The sequence below is a fragment of the Sinocyclocheilus rhinocerous genome, unplaced genomic scaffold (genome assembly GCF_001515625.1).
Source record: "Sinocyclocheilus rhinocerous isolate Xijiao unplaced genomic scaffold, SAMN03320098_v1.1 scaffold7235, whole genome shotgun sequence".
Classification (NCBI taxonomy): domain Eukaryota; kingdom Metazoa; phylum Chordata; class Actinopteri; order Cypriniformes; family Cyprinidae; genus Sinocyclocheilus; species Sinocyclocheilus rhinocerous.
The window spans coordinates 42,420-55,742 of NW_015661119.1; the positions used below are offsets into that span (position 1 = coordinate 42,420).

General features: G+C 34.3%; 1 long non-coding RNA gene across 1 annotated transcript in view; it reads right to left on the reverse strand.

Annotated features, from left to right (window-relative positions):
- LOC107726257 (uncharacterized) overlaps positions 1–8,090 on the reverse strand; it is a 16,146-nt gene extending 8,056 nt beyond the window's left edge. The window contains exons 1-3 of the long non-coding RNA XR_001638249.1: positions 8,081–8,090; positions 2,013–2,025; positions 1,665–1,671 (exon numbers count right to left, since the gene is read on the reverse strand). This is a non-coding gene — a long non-coding RNA (uncharacterized LOC107726257). The remainder of the gene's footprint in view (positions 1–1,664; positions 1,672–2,012; positions 2,026–8,080) is intronic.
- Positions 8,091–13,323: the final 5,233 nt, after the last annotated feature.

A 13,323-nucleotide genomic window follows, 5' to 3' on the forward strand; every position in this document is an offset into this window, starting at 1 on the left:
TAAAACAAAATAGAACATAAAATAGTGTATTGAAGACCAAGCTCCAGTGAAATATCTTCACAATCCTCTATGATACCTCTAAGTTAATCATTATGTGTATTTTGGTGTGATTGAATGGCAGTTTCTCTCTGCAGACGATGAGGTTGCAGGATGTGACAGCATCTGAAAAGCACAATTGAGTTTAGAGTTACAGTTTGTCTCCTTTCATTTGTTTAAGTGAAAACAATGGTTTATGAAGGGCAAAAGTAGTATGTGAGCACTTCACAATGTTAAAAGGAAAAATTAATATAAAGTCAAGGGATAGCTGGGTATGTTTATGCATAAACCCTAGTAAAAAATATCTAACAAAATGGACCATAAATTCAATATCTTTGTCACTTAGTGAAGAAGAGGAGAGTATCCTTACCTGAATAGAGCTGGTCACACTTACATGTTCTCTTAAACTAAAAAGAGAAAAGGGCGTGTTCACACTTGCCATCTTTTTTGACAAGAAAAAGTTGACAAGGGCGCTTTTTTAGTAAAAACAAAAAAACAACAACAAAAAAACCTGGCAACGTTTTGGTTACAAATAGCAGCCGAGGGTGTCTTTTGTTGCTATAACATCAGCTGCAATAATACAAAAAATAATGATGATAATTGTCCTGGAATTGCCAGGTGTGATATCATGTAGCCAAGCGACCTCTTGTGGTCATATGAGGTAGAGCAAGAAATTAGAAAGTGACCTCATCAGTAAAAGACTATATAATTAGTGATGTCATCAAAAAGAGACTGAATCAGAGGCAGAGATCGTTCATGTTATGGGCATTCATTAATCCAAAGATATCCTCCGTTCAAAGTTATTAATAAGGCATTCCCTGTAAGTCATCTTGTTTGTCATTACTCATGATTGTGTTCAGTGCATTTTGTGTAGTTAGAGATGCCTATTTGATGTTATTTAGAATGGCATGTTTATGCTTGCTGATGCGGTGTATATTTTCTCATCTTTCACATGTGATATTATTTTATAAGTTAATATATTTTTGAAAGTATAGTGAATTCATTGGTTGAGTTGAGTAATCACTATAAGAATTGGTTATGCTCATACGTAATATAGAGAACTGTTATAGAATATGCATGTGATAAAGTTACACTCTCAACGTCACCTCGTGGTTCCGGGAGTTATTGCGTGAAGGTGTTTAACTTGCTGGACTTGCTTGAATGTGGGTTCAACGAGGCCAGTACACCTAATGAAGCCATTTTGTTCAGATTTTTTTTATTTATTTTGTTTATGTATCTCCTTTATTTTCTGTTTTTATCTTAATAAAGAGAGTGGAAAATAAATATGGATGCTCATTAAAGCATTGCTAAAACATCAAAGCAAGTGGTGGCCTATGATTTTTGCACAGTATGCATATATATATATATAGTGATGGAGGGTCTGCCCCCATTTGCCTCATCCATGGCACTATACCATTTCCAGGATCCTCAGTGCCCAAGCCAGTCTGCGGACATTTCAGATCCTATAAAAATGCACAAACATAACACAAAAGCAGTCACTCTAATAGCAGAGTGTGATTTGATTTCTGTATTAGAAGTAACAAAATTATCTTACTTTATATTTTTGTTTTAGGTTTTTTTTTCACAAATGCTGCAGTAATTTTGCCTTGTAGGCCCTGCTCCACCACAAAAGCTCTGCAGCAAAGGCACAGAAATCAAGAATCAGAAAAGTACTGTAATAACTCTGTTTGACATTACAATAATTAAAATAAACTACAACTTAAAATTTAAAAAATGTTTTATTAATTTCTGTAGTGTACTCATCAAAGCCTTTGATGGCAGAATTCCTGCAACACCCTGCACCGGATAAACACACGTGTGTCTCATCTGTCCCTGTAACATCCAGACAAGAGTCAAGTCACCTCTGTGAGTTATGTACTCAATACTACATTCACATGTTGAGGTAGTTGCTGATGTGTTAAGTTGCTTTTTATCCAGCATAAATGTTCCTCAATTTATCAACAATACTAATGGACAAATAAAACATAACTTAAGTTTAATTTCTTTATGTAAATTTGTTTATTTACATTACTTACAGTAACATCTAATGTAAGCAGTGTTGATAACAGTGAATTCTACTGCAAAAAAGCACACATACATCACCGTCAACACGTGAGATCATGCGATGATCACAGTGACATCACACCATTCTCGTACGGTGATACTCACAGTGTGAGTAATATGTGAGCTCATTGTGAATTCAAAATGTTGAGCAGGTTGAGAGGAGGCAGTTCAAATATCGGTCACCGAGGAGGCTTTCTATATCCTGTTTCTCAACACTATCACAGTGATATCAGAGTGCTCTTACAGTATGAGTGCACACTCAGCTAACAGTTTTTTGTTATAAGAACCTTCTCCAAACATACAACTGACTTCCAGACACAGCCTTCGATGAAATCAACTGAAATACAAAAGACATTCAATCTTTTGTGATCTCAGCAGAGAATGATTAAACAACTCCACAAACAGCATCACCAGCTTCACTCATTATTAACCAGACTGACTTTATTTCTGTCAGACATCCACAAAAGCGCTTATTGAGAATTAACAGATATTTAGATGATGATGTTTTATTGTTTCATTTGATGCTACCATCAAGGTGATTAGTGTTTGCTTTAGTTGGGCTCTTGACCCTCGACTTTATAACATTATATTTTTTTTGGCTGCTGTAACTGTGTTTGTAAAGCACAATTGTTATGTCAAGAAACACCAAAAAGAGACTGTAACTAGGTGATATCGGTTTGTTATTGATGATAAAACACAATCATCACCTAGATTAACTTTGTGAGAAGTTATTAATCTAAAGTTTCTAATTATAATAGCTCTTTGATTATACAGTGTAGGAGCCAACAGTGTAATCATTTATGAAGAACTTTAAAAGCATGATATATCACAAGCATTTTGAACTAATGTGTCATTTAAAAACAAAGAGAAATATCAAGAATCAGTGTATGAATCTCAACAATGGTGACAATCAAAAGCTTCATGCTGCAAATAATGCTGGGTACCTAGTCTCTGTGCAGTGAGTGCACTTTGACCTCACATTAGTATGAGCACACATTACTAGAAAAGGTAGTATCCTCACAATTATATTCCTTCTTAGAGAAAAATGGTATCTGTGAGGATTTCCAGTCAGGATTTAGACCGTATCATAGTACCGATGGGCACTCACTCAGACGTCTATTTCATGTGCTCATCTGACATTTTTATCTAAGATTTTCCTGTCAGTTGTTAAAATGGACATTTAGTACGCGTATTTAAGATATATATGGGTTAGAATGAATGTAAATTCACTTTGAGAGACATACGTGTGATTACTACAGCTCCCCTGTTAGCTATTCATAATAAAATGTATTTTTATGACAAAATCAGAAATATACTATGCTATGTAGCATCTTTACACCTTTCACAATTGAACAGTTTACTCTACAGTAGCTCAACAAACGCAATTTTAACACAAGGAACCGTGTCTTTGGTTTGTAATACTCACATTTGAAAACACCCGCGTCCATCTTCTTTACAATATTCGATGATGCCGTATCCTCTTCTTCTTCTTCTTCATGATGTATCCTCTCCCGTGGCATCCTGGGATAGAAAAGTGGCCATCTGATGCACACTCCAGAATCTGGGCTGAAGCAGTAGGACATCCGAGGATTTCTCGCCTACTCTTTTATGAATACTGAGGTTTCGAACGTACTTCCTTCTTCACATACTCTTTTTCCCTACTATATAGTAGGTAAGTAGGCATATTCGAACGCAAAATAAGTATACGTACGTCTAAATCTCGCGAGAATTAGTGCACTCCTACTAATCGCCTATTCTTTTATGAATACTTAAGATTCAAACATACTTATTTGCTCACCTACTGCTTTTTGCCTACTATATAGTAGGGAAGTATGCGGTTTCGAACACAGCCAGAATTATCGCACTGCAACCCTGCTTCAGTGTTATTTTTACACTTTGTAGTGTGGACACTACAGGATTTTCCTGTGGGGTTGAAAGGGTTAAACGTGTAAGATAAAAAGACACACCCACAACATTTATTTTAACAGTAATAAACTATAAATTAATTTTATGGCAAACTCACTTTAGAAAAACAGTAATACACTGGCAACACTGTTGCAGTGTACCGTACAACACCCACATGCATGGGTGCTGTGTTTAACCAGTTGTTATCTGTAAGAAATTAAATTTAATTGTGATATTTTACTGGTTGTGCTTCATTCAGTTATTTTGCTTTATTTCTAAGTAGGCTCAAATGCAATATGTTCAAGGTATGCTCAACGTTAAACATATTCGTTTATAAACTTAATTTGCAGTTGGTCAGTTTAAGGAAGTCGGTTTCTAAAAATGAAATTAGTTAACACGAGTTTTAATTTAATCCATGGTATCTTTACAGTAAAATGCTGTAAACTATACTACACTAAAGAACTGCACAATTAACAGTAAATTACTGCCAACAGTATTGCCAATATATTACTGTAAAAATGTCCACACGCAAATGCAAATTTAAAGGGGTGGTGTGAGGTCCAGAAAGGTAGTTTGTTGCCTGAGCATTACCCCATGCCATAGAGGGATATGCTGAATTATGTTTAAAAATAAATAAATAAAGACATTTATATTACAACCGTTGCTGTGTCTGTAGATAATTCACATGTTAGTCTAGTGCGACCATCTGTGGTTGTGGCTTTACACTCAGGAACAAACACTAAATGAATGAGTCTCATAATCAAGGCTGAACAAGACAAGATGCACAATTAAGAAACACATGGAGCTTTGAGCTGAATACTAATCATTCACTGATATGATAATGCTCAAGGAAAACTTGGAAAAAAAAGTCTAAATTATAACATCTTTGATTTCTTTTTCTTTTTTTCTGGTAAATAACTATTTTTAATCCCAGTTTAGAAATATAATGAATACCAATAACTTATGACTTTCAAAACTAAACAAATGACTGGCCATGAATAATGGCATTTGTAGATGTTTTTTGTTTCTCTGACCTGGTGTTTTGTTGAACTGTGAAACTCGTCTGGGGATGTGGGAGAGTTTTTCTTCAGAAATAGTTCAACAAGCACCAACTCGGCAAAACAAACGAAACCAGTCTTTCTTCATTCTCCAAGCAGGTTTCTATCTCTGGAGTAGGTTATATTTCTGGCTTTACTGCAGGTCAGTGTCTCCCAGCTTCATACATGCTGTTTTCATGAGGATCCAGTGAACATGACAGCCCAGATATCAGCATTATAATCACAGGAGGACTGAGTTAGTTCAAAATGCTTTCATTCATTAGAGAAGTGAAAATGATTTCTATCTTTTATCCACCCAGTGAAAGCTTTGTGAGTTCTGCATATGGATATCAAATCCACACACTCAATTCACAAATGCACGTCAAAAGAAATACTCTTTCAGATGGTTTGATGCCAGGGATGATGTTATATATATGACGATCCCCCTTCAAAGGACTCGCTTCTTAATAAATCCCCTTAAGCTCTTGGGCGTTTTTGTGTATTTTCGCCTAAACTTGCTTGTCTGGTTGTTGTAACTGTGTTTGTAAAACACATCTGGTACAGCAATCAAAGAGTAGAAAAATTGTGATTAAATGGTTCTAGTTAATTATTGATGATGGTGTAATCATCATTTTATGGCCTGATTCACTGATCTCGTTCAGTGGCTGATCTTTAAAAATATAGTGTGGGTTTTCATTGTTTCATGCTATTTACAATAGCTATATGACACTGCCAGCTGAGCTTATGATAGACAATTATGATGGATTTTGAAAACTTCTTATGTTCAAAGGCTTTAAATCTACGGCATCTATTCGACACACAGAGACATCAAGAATCAGCACATGAATCTCAACAATGGTGACAATCAAAAGCTTCATGCTGCAATGCATGCTGGGTACCGGAGTTGCTGATACAGTAATGATCTCTTTGTTACTTCGTTTCACACGTGTGCTATCGCTAGCAATGAACTGCAACGGTTTGAGTTAAAGTCATGTTTTTAGTTAATTTGCTGTTACACGTTAAGTGTTTGCAATTTTATACTAAGAAATATTCTTTCTCAGTGGACTCAAATGAAATAAGTTCACAGTACTAATATCGTATGAACGCTAGTTTTTAAACTCGAGCTGTTTGAAGCAATGGGAGCAGAGTTCATTTCCATGGTAGAATTACGGTAAAACACTGTAAAAATTTAGAGTTGTAAATTAACGGTTGAAAGCTGTAAATTAACAGTACCTTACTGGCAACCCTGCTGCCAGTAAATTACTGTTATTTAACGGCACAATTTTTTACAGTGTACAGAAAAAAAGAATCTTTCAAATAACCAGGAGTTTCTAAACAGGAGTTATTGAATTCTAACCGAAGAGAGTAAAATTTCCCTTTTTTGCATCTAATCTTTGTGTCTTTGTGAGTTTCCTTTGCAAAAACAGGTTTTATAAAGCATACTGCCCCCAGAATCCTATTTTCTTGATTATTGACTGAATTATGTTTCATTTTTATGTTTGTCTAGTTAGTAATATGCAAAATTGCATAAGTGAATTATACCAAATATTAAATTTTGTGTTTTATAAAATCAGTTTTTTTCTTTCAGGAGACACAAGACTCTATAAATTGTAAAATCCATGTGGATTATTACACTCTAAAACAGAATCCACATCCTCTATCTTTATATCATTCCATTTATGTGCATAATTTTAGTCCCCTGCATCACCTCTGCCTCAGCATCCTGCTGCCTCCTGAAGATCAGACGCGAGCTGCGCCGCTAGCTCCACGCTAACTGCTTCTGCCACGGGCTCACGACTGCTATCTGGTCTTCAGAATGTGAAACAAAGAAATAGCTGTTTATAAACATAGCACTGTAATAATATCCATGTATATTTACTGAAACGCATCCTGTACTGTACTTCACTCTTGTCAGATGTGGGGCATCAGCAGGTCTTGAGGACCTGTTGGGACTCTGAAACCCAGTTCTGAAGTTCCTGAAGGCCCTGTGAAAAAAGCTGATGCTCCCCCACCACTCGTTCTACCCTTGACACTTTCTCCTGCAGAAGGTGGTGAGAGAAGTCAAGACTAGATTAAAAGACTGGACAAATGAAGTCGAGTTTCTTACACAGGTGTCTGTAAGGATGCACATTAATGATATTGGTTATCAGATGATACTAGAGATTTTCAGGTTTATTGGTATTTAATTGTGCACATTTTCTCATTTTACATTTAGATTACCTTTTGCAGTGATCTAATGCTCACTTTTTAATTACATTTATTATTTTTTGTTAATATTACGTTAATAATGTTACATAACCTTAACAATTTAATAACACTGTTAAATGTTTCTTTAGCAATATTTAGCATATGTCAAAATAAATATTAATTTTCACACTGTATATTATAATATTGCAGTGCCTAAATGCACTTGTAGCACTTAAAATGACTCAGTGTAGTTTTTAGTGTTTTATTTTAATATATTTAAATAAAATAATATAGAGTTTTAATATAAGACATTTATTGGTTATTTGGCCGTAACATGAAAATTATTATCGGTTTTAGTCTAAAATGTAAAATCAATGCATCCCTAAGTAAATTAGTATAGAATTAGCTTTTTTAAAATAAAGTACACTACCTTTCAAAAGTTTGGGGCTGGTAAGATTTTTTAAAGTTTAAAAGAAAATCTTTTCAAAGAAAATGCTCACCAATGCTGCATTAATTTGATCAAAAATAGAGTAAAAACAGTAGTCCAATATTGTGAAATATAATTATTATTATATCATTTGAAATTACTGCTTTCTATATTAATACAATTGAAAATGTCGATATGCTGCTTAATATTTTTGTGGAAACTAGGATTCTATGATGAATTGAAAGCTTAAAAGAACAGCATTTATTTATAAATAAATCTTTTGTAACAATACAAATAATTTTACTGTCATTTTTTATTAATTGAATGTCTCCTTGCTGAATAAAAGTATTAATTTATTTTAAAAAATCATTTTTTGTTAATATTACGTTAATAATGTTACATAACCTTAACAATTTAATAACACTGTTAAATGTTTCTTTAGCAATATTTAGCATATGTCAAAATAAATATTAATTTTCACACTGTATATTATAATGTTGCAGTGCCTAAATGCACTTGTAGCACTTAAAATGACTCAGTGTAGTTTTTAGTGTTTTATTTTAATATATTTAAATAAAATAATATAGAGTTTTAATATAAGACATTTATTGGTTATTTGGCCGTAACATGAAAATTATTATCGGTTTTAGTCTAAAATGTAAAATCAATGCATCCCTAAGTAAATTAGTATAGAATTAGCTTTTTTAAAATAAAGTACACTACCTTTCAAAAGTTTGGGGCTGGTAAGATTTTTTAAAGTTTAAAAGAAAATCTTTTCAAAGAAAATGCTCACCAATGCTGCATTAATTTGATCAAAAATAGAGTAAAAACAGTAGTCCAATATTGTGAAATATAATTATTATTATATCATTTGAAATTACTGCTTTCTATATTAATACAATTGAAAATGTCGATATGCTGCTTAATATTTTTGTGGAAACTAGGATTCTATGATGAATTGAAAGCTTAAAAGAACAGCATTTATTTATAAATAAATCTTTTGTAACAATACAAATAATTTTACTGTCATTTTTTATTAATTGAATGTCTCCTTGCTGAATAAAAGTATTAATTTATTTTAAAAAATCCTACTGACCACAAACTTTTAAATGGTAGTGTAGACAACCAAACTGAACAGATTCAAAACAAACCTGTTACTGAGAGTTAAATAAACAATGAAAAATGAAAAGCTTATAGTAAATCTCCTAATACTGTAGATCTAAAAAGCACGCAAATGCAGCACCAGGTCACTGAAACCGAACATTTTTGAAAACTCCTGCCGAAGATGTTCAGAAACTCTGGTTGCAGTGTTATTGTGTAGAGGTTTTGGCTTGTGACATCAGAGCCTGCGCTGTTATCTCCGCCTACTGGAGGCTTTTTCAGGCTTCTGATTGGCCAACATGGCTTCACGGTTGAGATTATATCGCCACCTGTTGGTTTGGCATGCTCTTGACAGTGCTTCATAGCATGCGTTTGTGTTTTTATGTGGACGGAGATTTTTCGTAGGATGTTCACGCAGAACGCAGGTGGCCATTGTGCAAATGTGGTAACTTGTGAACTTCATGTGAACTTCACGGAAATGGGAATCAAATTTAAAACGACTAATTTTGGTGATTCAGAGTCGACTCTTTCTTTTGAGAGACAATAACTTTATTTCTGTCAGGACCACTATCGATAAACTGATCGACACTTAGCATACAGTGTGGTTTGGCGGCATGGTTCTGTTGTGGGCAAAAACAACCCCCCTAGGCTAAACAGAACAGAGCAAAGCAGATATCATTACTGTTCTTATGATATTTAATTGTAACAACATTATTCAAAATGAAAGGAGTCTGATTCAACGAGGGCCCAGCCAGCAGGGAACGTTCTCTGAACTTTGGCTAACATTCCGTACAGGTTTGGTTGATGTTTTAGAGAAAACATTTGAATGTAATGTTCAAAAAATGTTTTAAGAATGTTTCTCATTTCAGATAATGTTCCTAAAACGTTAAGTGTAAACAAAGCTAGAACATTTGACCTGCAACATTTTGAGGATGTTTTGTGGATGTTGTTGAGGTAACAGATTATATAATGTTCTCAATAAAACATTGGCACAATGTTTCAAGATAACAAAGAAAGAACATTCTCTCAGCCACATTAGGAGAACATTATAAGGACGTAATTGAGGCCTGAGGTGGTGTAATGTTTTTTTATAAAACGTTTTGGAATGTTCTTGTGTTTACAAAGCTACACTCTAAAAAAAGATGGTTCTTTAAAGGTTCTTTACATGTAGAAACAGCTCTTTTTAGAACCGTATCCTCCTGAAGAACCTTTTATATGCTGAGATGATTCTTTGCTTTAGAGTTTAGGGTTCTTTTTTCCCGCCTTTTTGTTTTTCAAATCTGTAACTGTCAAAGCCGCAATCATTACTGGTTTTCTGGAGCTCAAGACAGACTTTGAACACACTCTTAAGAGATACATGATTAATTTCTTTAAATTTCTTAAATCTTCCCACATAGTGAGGTAGACATGTGGGGCGTGTTAGAACGAGCCGTTTTAGGTAGGCGTGGCTGACTCTTAACTTTTATAAAGAATATCTCTTTGGATTTGAGACTTTAGTCTTTGCAACTTTACAGATCTTCTTTATGCACCAAGAGCTTGTAACACTCCAAAGAGAAAGGAACAATTTAAATCGCATCATATGACCCCTTTAATGAACACTTATAATGTGTGCACACTACAGTGTTAGAGTAACACTGAAGCAGTGAAGTTAATGAGATCATTCTGATTAATTAAGTGAGCATTAGTGATGAACAGCTGCTGTTAACAATAAGCAGAATCACTGAACGAAAGAGAAACACGAGAACTACAACTGACTTCAGCCACAGCCTGAGATGAAATCACCTGAAATAAAAGAAGACATTAAATCTCTCAAGATCTGATTAAACAACTCCACAAATATTTCATTTCTGTCAGACGTCTACAGAAGGGCTTATTGAGAATTAACAGAGATTTAGATGTTGTTGCTGTTTTTGGGCACTACAATGACGAAGATCAGTGTTTGCTTTAGTTGGGCTCTTGAACCTTGACTATATAACTCTAACTCTAGTTTGACTGTAACAGCCAAGCGTTTTTAAACACATTTGTTGTGGCTAAAAGGACTGAGACCAAATATGTAATAGCATTAAATATGTTTTTCTAATGACATAATCACCAGGTTCCCTGATTTTGTCCAGTGTCTCGTCTGTTATCAAAAACAATGTTCTAATAAGACATTACAGCAAAATAATGAGCAGGCTGTTATGAAATATCATTAAACACATCACTATAAATAAATAAAAAATCCAGATTGGCCACTGAATGGGATCTCTGAATTCAACCATTTGATGATGATTTCACCATCAGTTCCAATTAACCAAAACCAATTAATCACATTTATCTTGGCTTTTCATGCTATAAAAAAATGTGCTTCATAAACACAGGTACAACAGTCAGAAACAGACTAAATTTAAAAAGTCAAGGGTCAAGTGCTCAACTAAAGCAAACACTGATCACCACAATAGTGAGGTCAAACTAAACGTTTTCAATAAAACATCTGAACTTCTGTTAATTCACAAAGAATTTGTGTAGATATATGACTGAAATAAAGTCAGACTGTAATGTGTGAAGCTGGTGATGCTGTTTGTGAAGTTGTTTAAGCATCTTCTGCTGTTTTATTTCAGTTGATTTCATCAAAATCTGTGGCTGTATCTCAGTTGTAGTTTCACTTCTTGCTCTTTTCTTTAGTGATTCTGCTTGTTAACAGCAGCTGTTCATCATTGTCTGAATTCACTCATTAGTTTTCATTCTCTCTGTCAGGTGGACTATATTAGTAAACTCACGTAGGGAATAGTGAATGAGGGTGTAGTAGGGATGGGCAATATGGGCTTAAAAATATATCACAATATTTCTGGTATTTATTACGATAACGATATCAATGACAATTCAGGGAATCCTGTTTCTTTTAAAAAAAGTATTATCTTTCCTATTTTTACCCAAAATAGGGTGAGCATTAACCTCCTGAGACCCTGCATCCTCATATGAGTACATTATATTTTGGTGTATTTCTCTGAGACTATACATGCCACAGTTTTAAGTCTGAATGTCCTGTACAGAGCACATTCAGGGCTTTTCAGAGATACTAAATGTTTGGATGTTTCACCATGACCACCCCCTCTCCTTGGTCTTCAAAAATGTCTGATATTAATTTAGTGACACTCTTATGGAAATATGATAATATTTTGTAATTGTCATTTAAATCTGACAAATTTTTAAACTGTGTGTCATAAATCAACATCTCAGGAAAATGTTATGGGGTTTCAAATCAAAATATGACTTTCTGTTACGAAACATGAGGTTGATTTCATACATGTCCTCATACTTTAGTCTTTGCAACTTTACAGATCTTCTTTATGCACCAAGAGCTTGTAACACTCCAAAGAGAAAGGAACAATTTAAATCGCATCATATGACCCCTTTAATGAACACTTATAATGTGTGCACACTACAGTGTTAGAGTAACACTGAAGCAGTGAAGTTAATGAGATAATTCTGATTAATTAAGTGTGCATTAGTGATGAACAGCTGCTGTTAACAAGCAGAATCACTGAAGAAAAGAGAAACACACACAAGAACTCTGACTTCAGCCACAGCCTGAGATGAAATCACCGGAAATAAAAGAAGACATTAAATCTCTCAAGATCTGATTAAACACCTCCACAAACATTTCATTTCTGTCAGACATCTACAGAAGGGCTTATTGAGAATGAACAGATTTAGATGTTGTTGCTGTTTTTGGGCACTACAATGACGGAGATCAGTGTTTGCTTTAGTTGGGCTCTTGAACCTCGACTTTGTAACTAACTCTAGTTTGACTGTAACAGCCAAGCGTTTTTAAACACATTTGTTGTGGCTAAAAGGACTGAGACCAAATATGTAATAGCATTAAATATGTTTTTCTAATGACATAATCACCAGGTTCCCTGATTTTGTCCAGTGTCTCGTCTGTTATCAAAAACAATGTTCTAATAAGACATTACAGCAAAATAATGAGCAGGCTGTTATGAAATAATGTTAAACACAACTTTCTCAACGAAAGCACTCAGACATGCTATAAAACACATCAAGAATCAGCGTATGAATCTCAACAACGGTGACAATCAACAAAATAAATAATTAGATCAACTCCGAACATCACATAACACACTACTAAAACTCAACACAAAAGCAAAAATAAAAGCACATAGTAAGAATTAAAGAAATAAGTGGACAATTCAGTGGCTTAATTTATCCATGCTGCAATGCATGCTGGGAGTTATGTTGAGTTTTGGACTGTGCTGGTACCCAGCATGCATTGCAGCATGAAGCTTTTGATTGTTGAGATTCATATGTTGAGTCTTGATGTCTCTGTGTGTCTAAACGATGCCGTAGATCTAAAGGTTTTGTGCACACAATGTTCTTTTTTTTTCATAGCAGTTTGTCATCTCATCTTGCAGTGTCATACAGTTATAGTAACTAACCTGAAACTAAAAGAAAAAAACCCACATCATTTGAGATTAACCACTGAACCGGATCACTAAACCAACAATTAACCAAAACCACTTAATCACATTTTTTCTTGCTATAACAAATGTGTTTCACAAACACAGT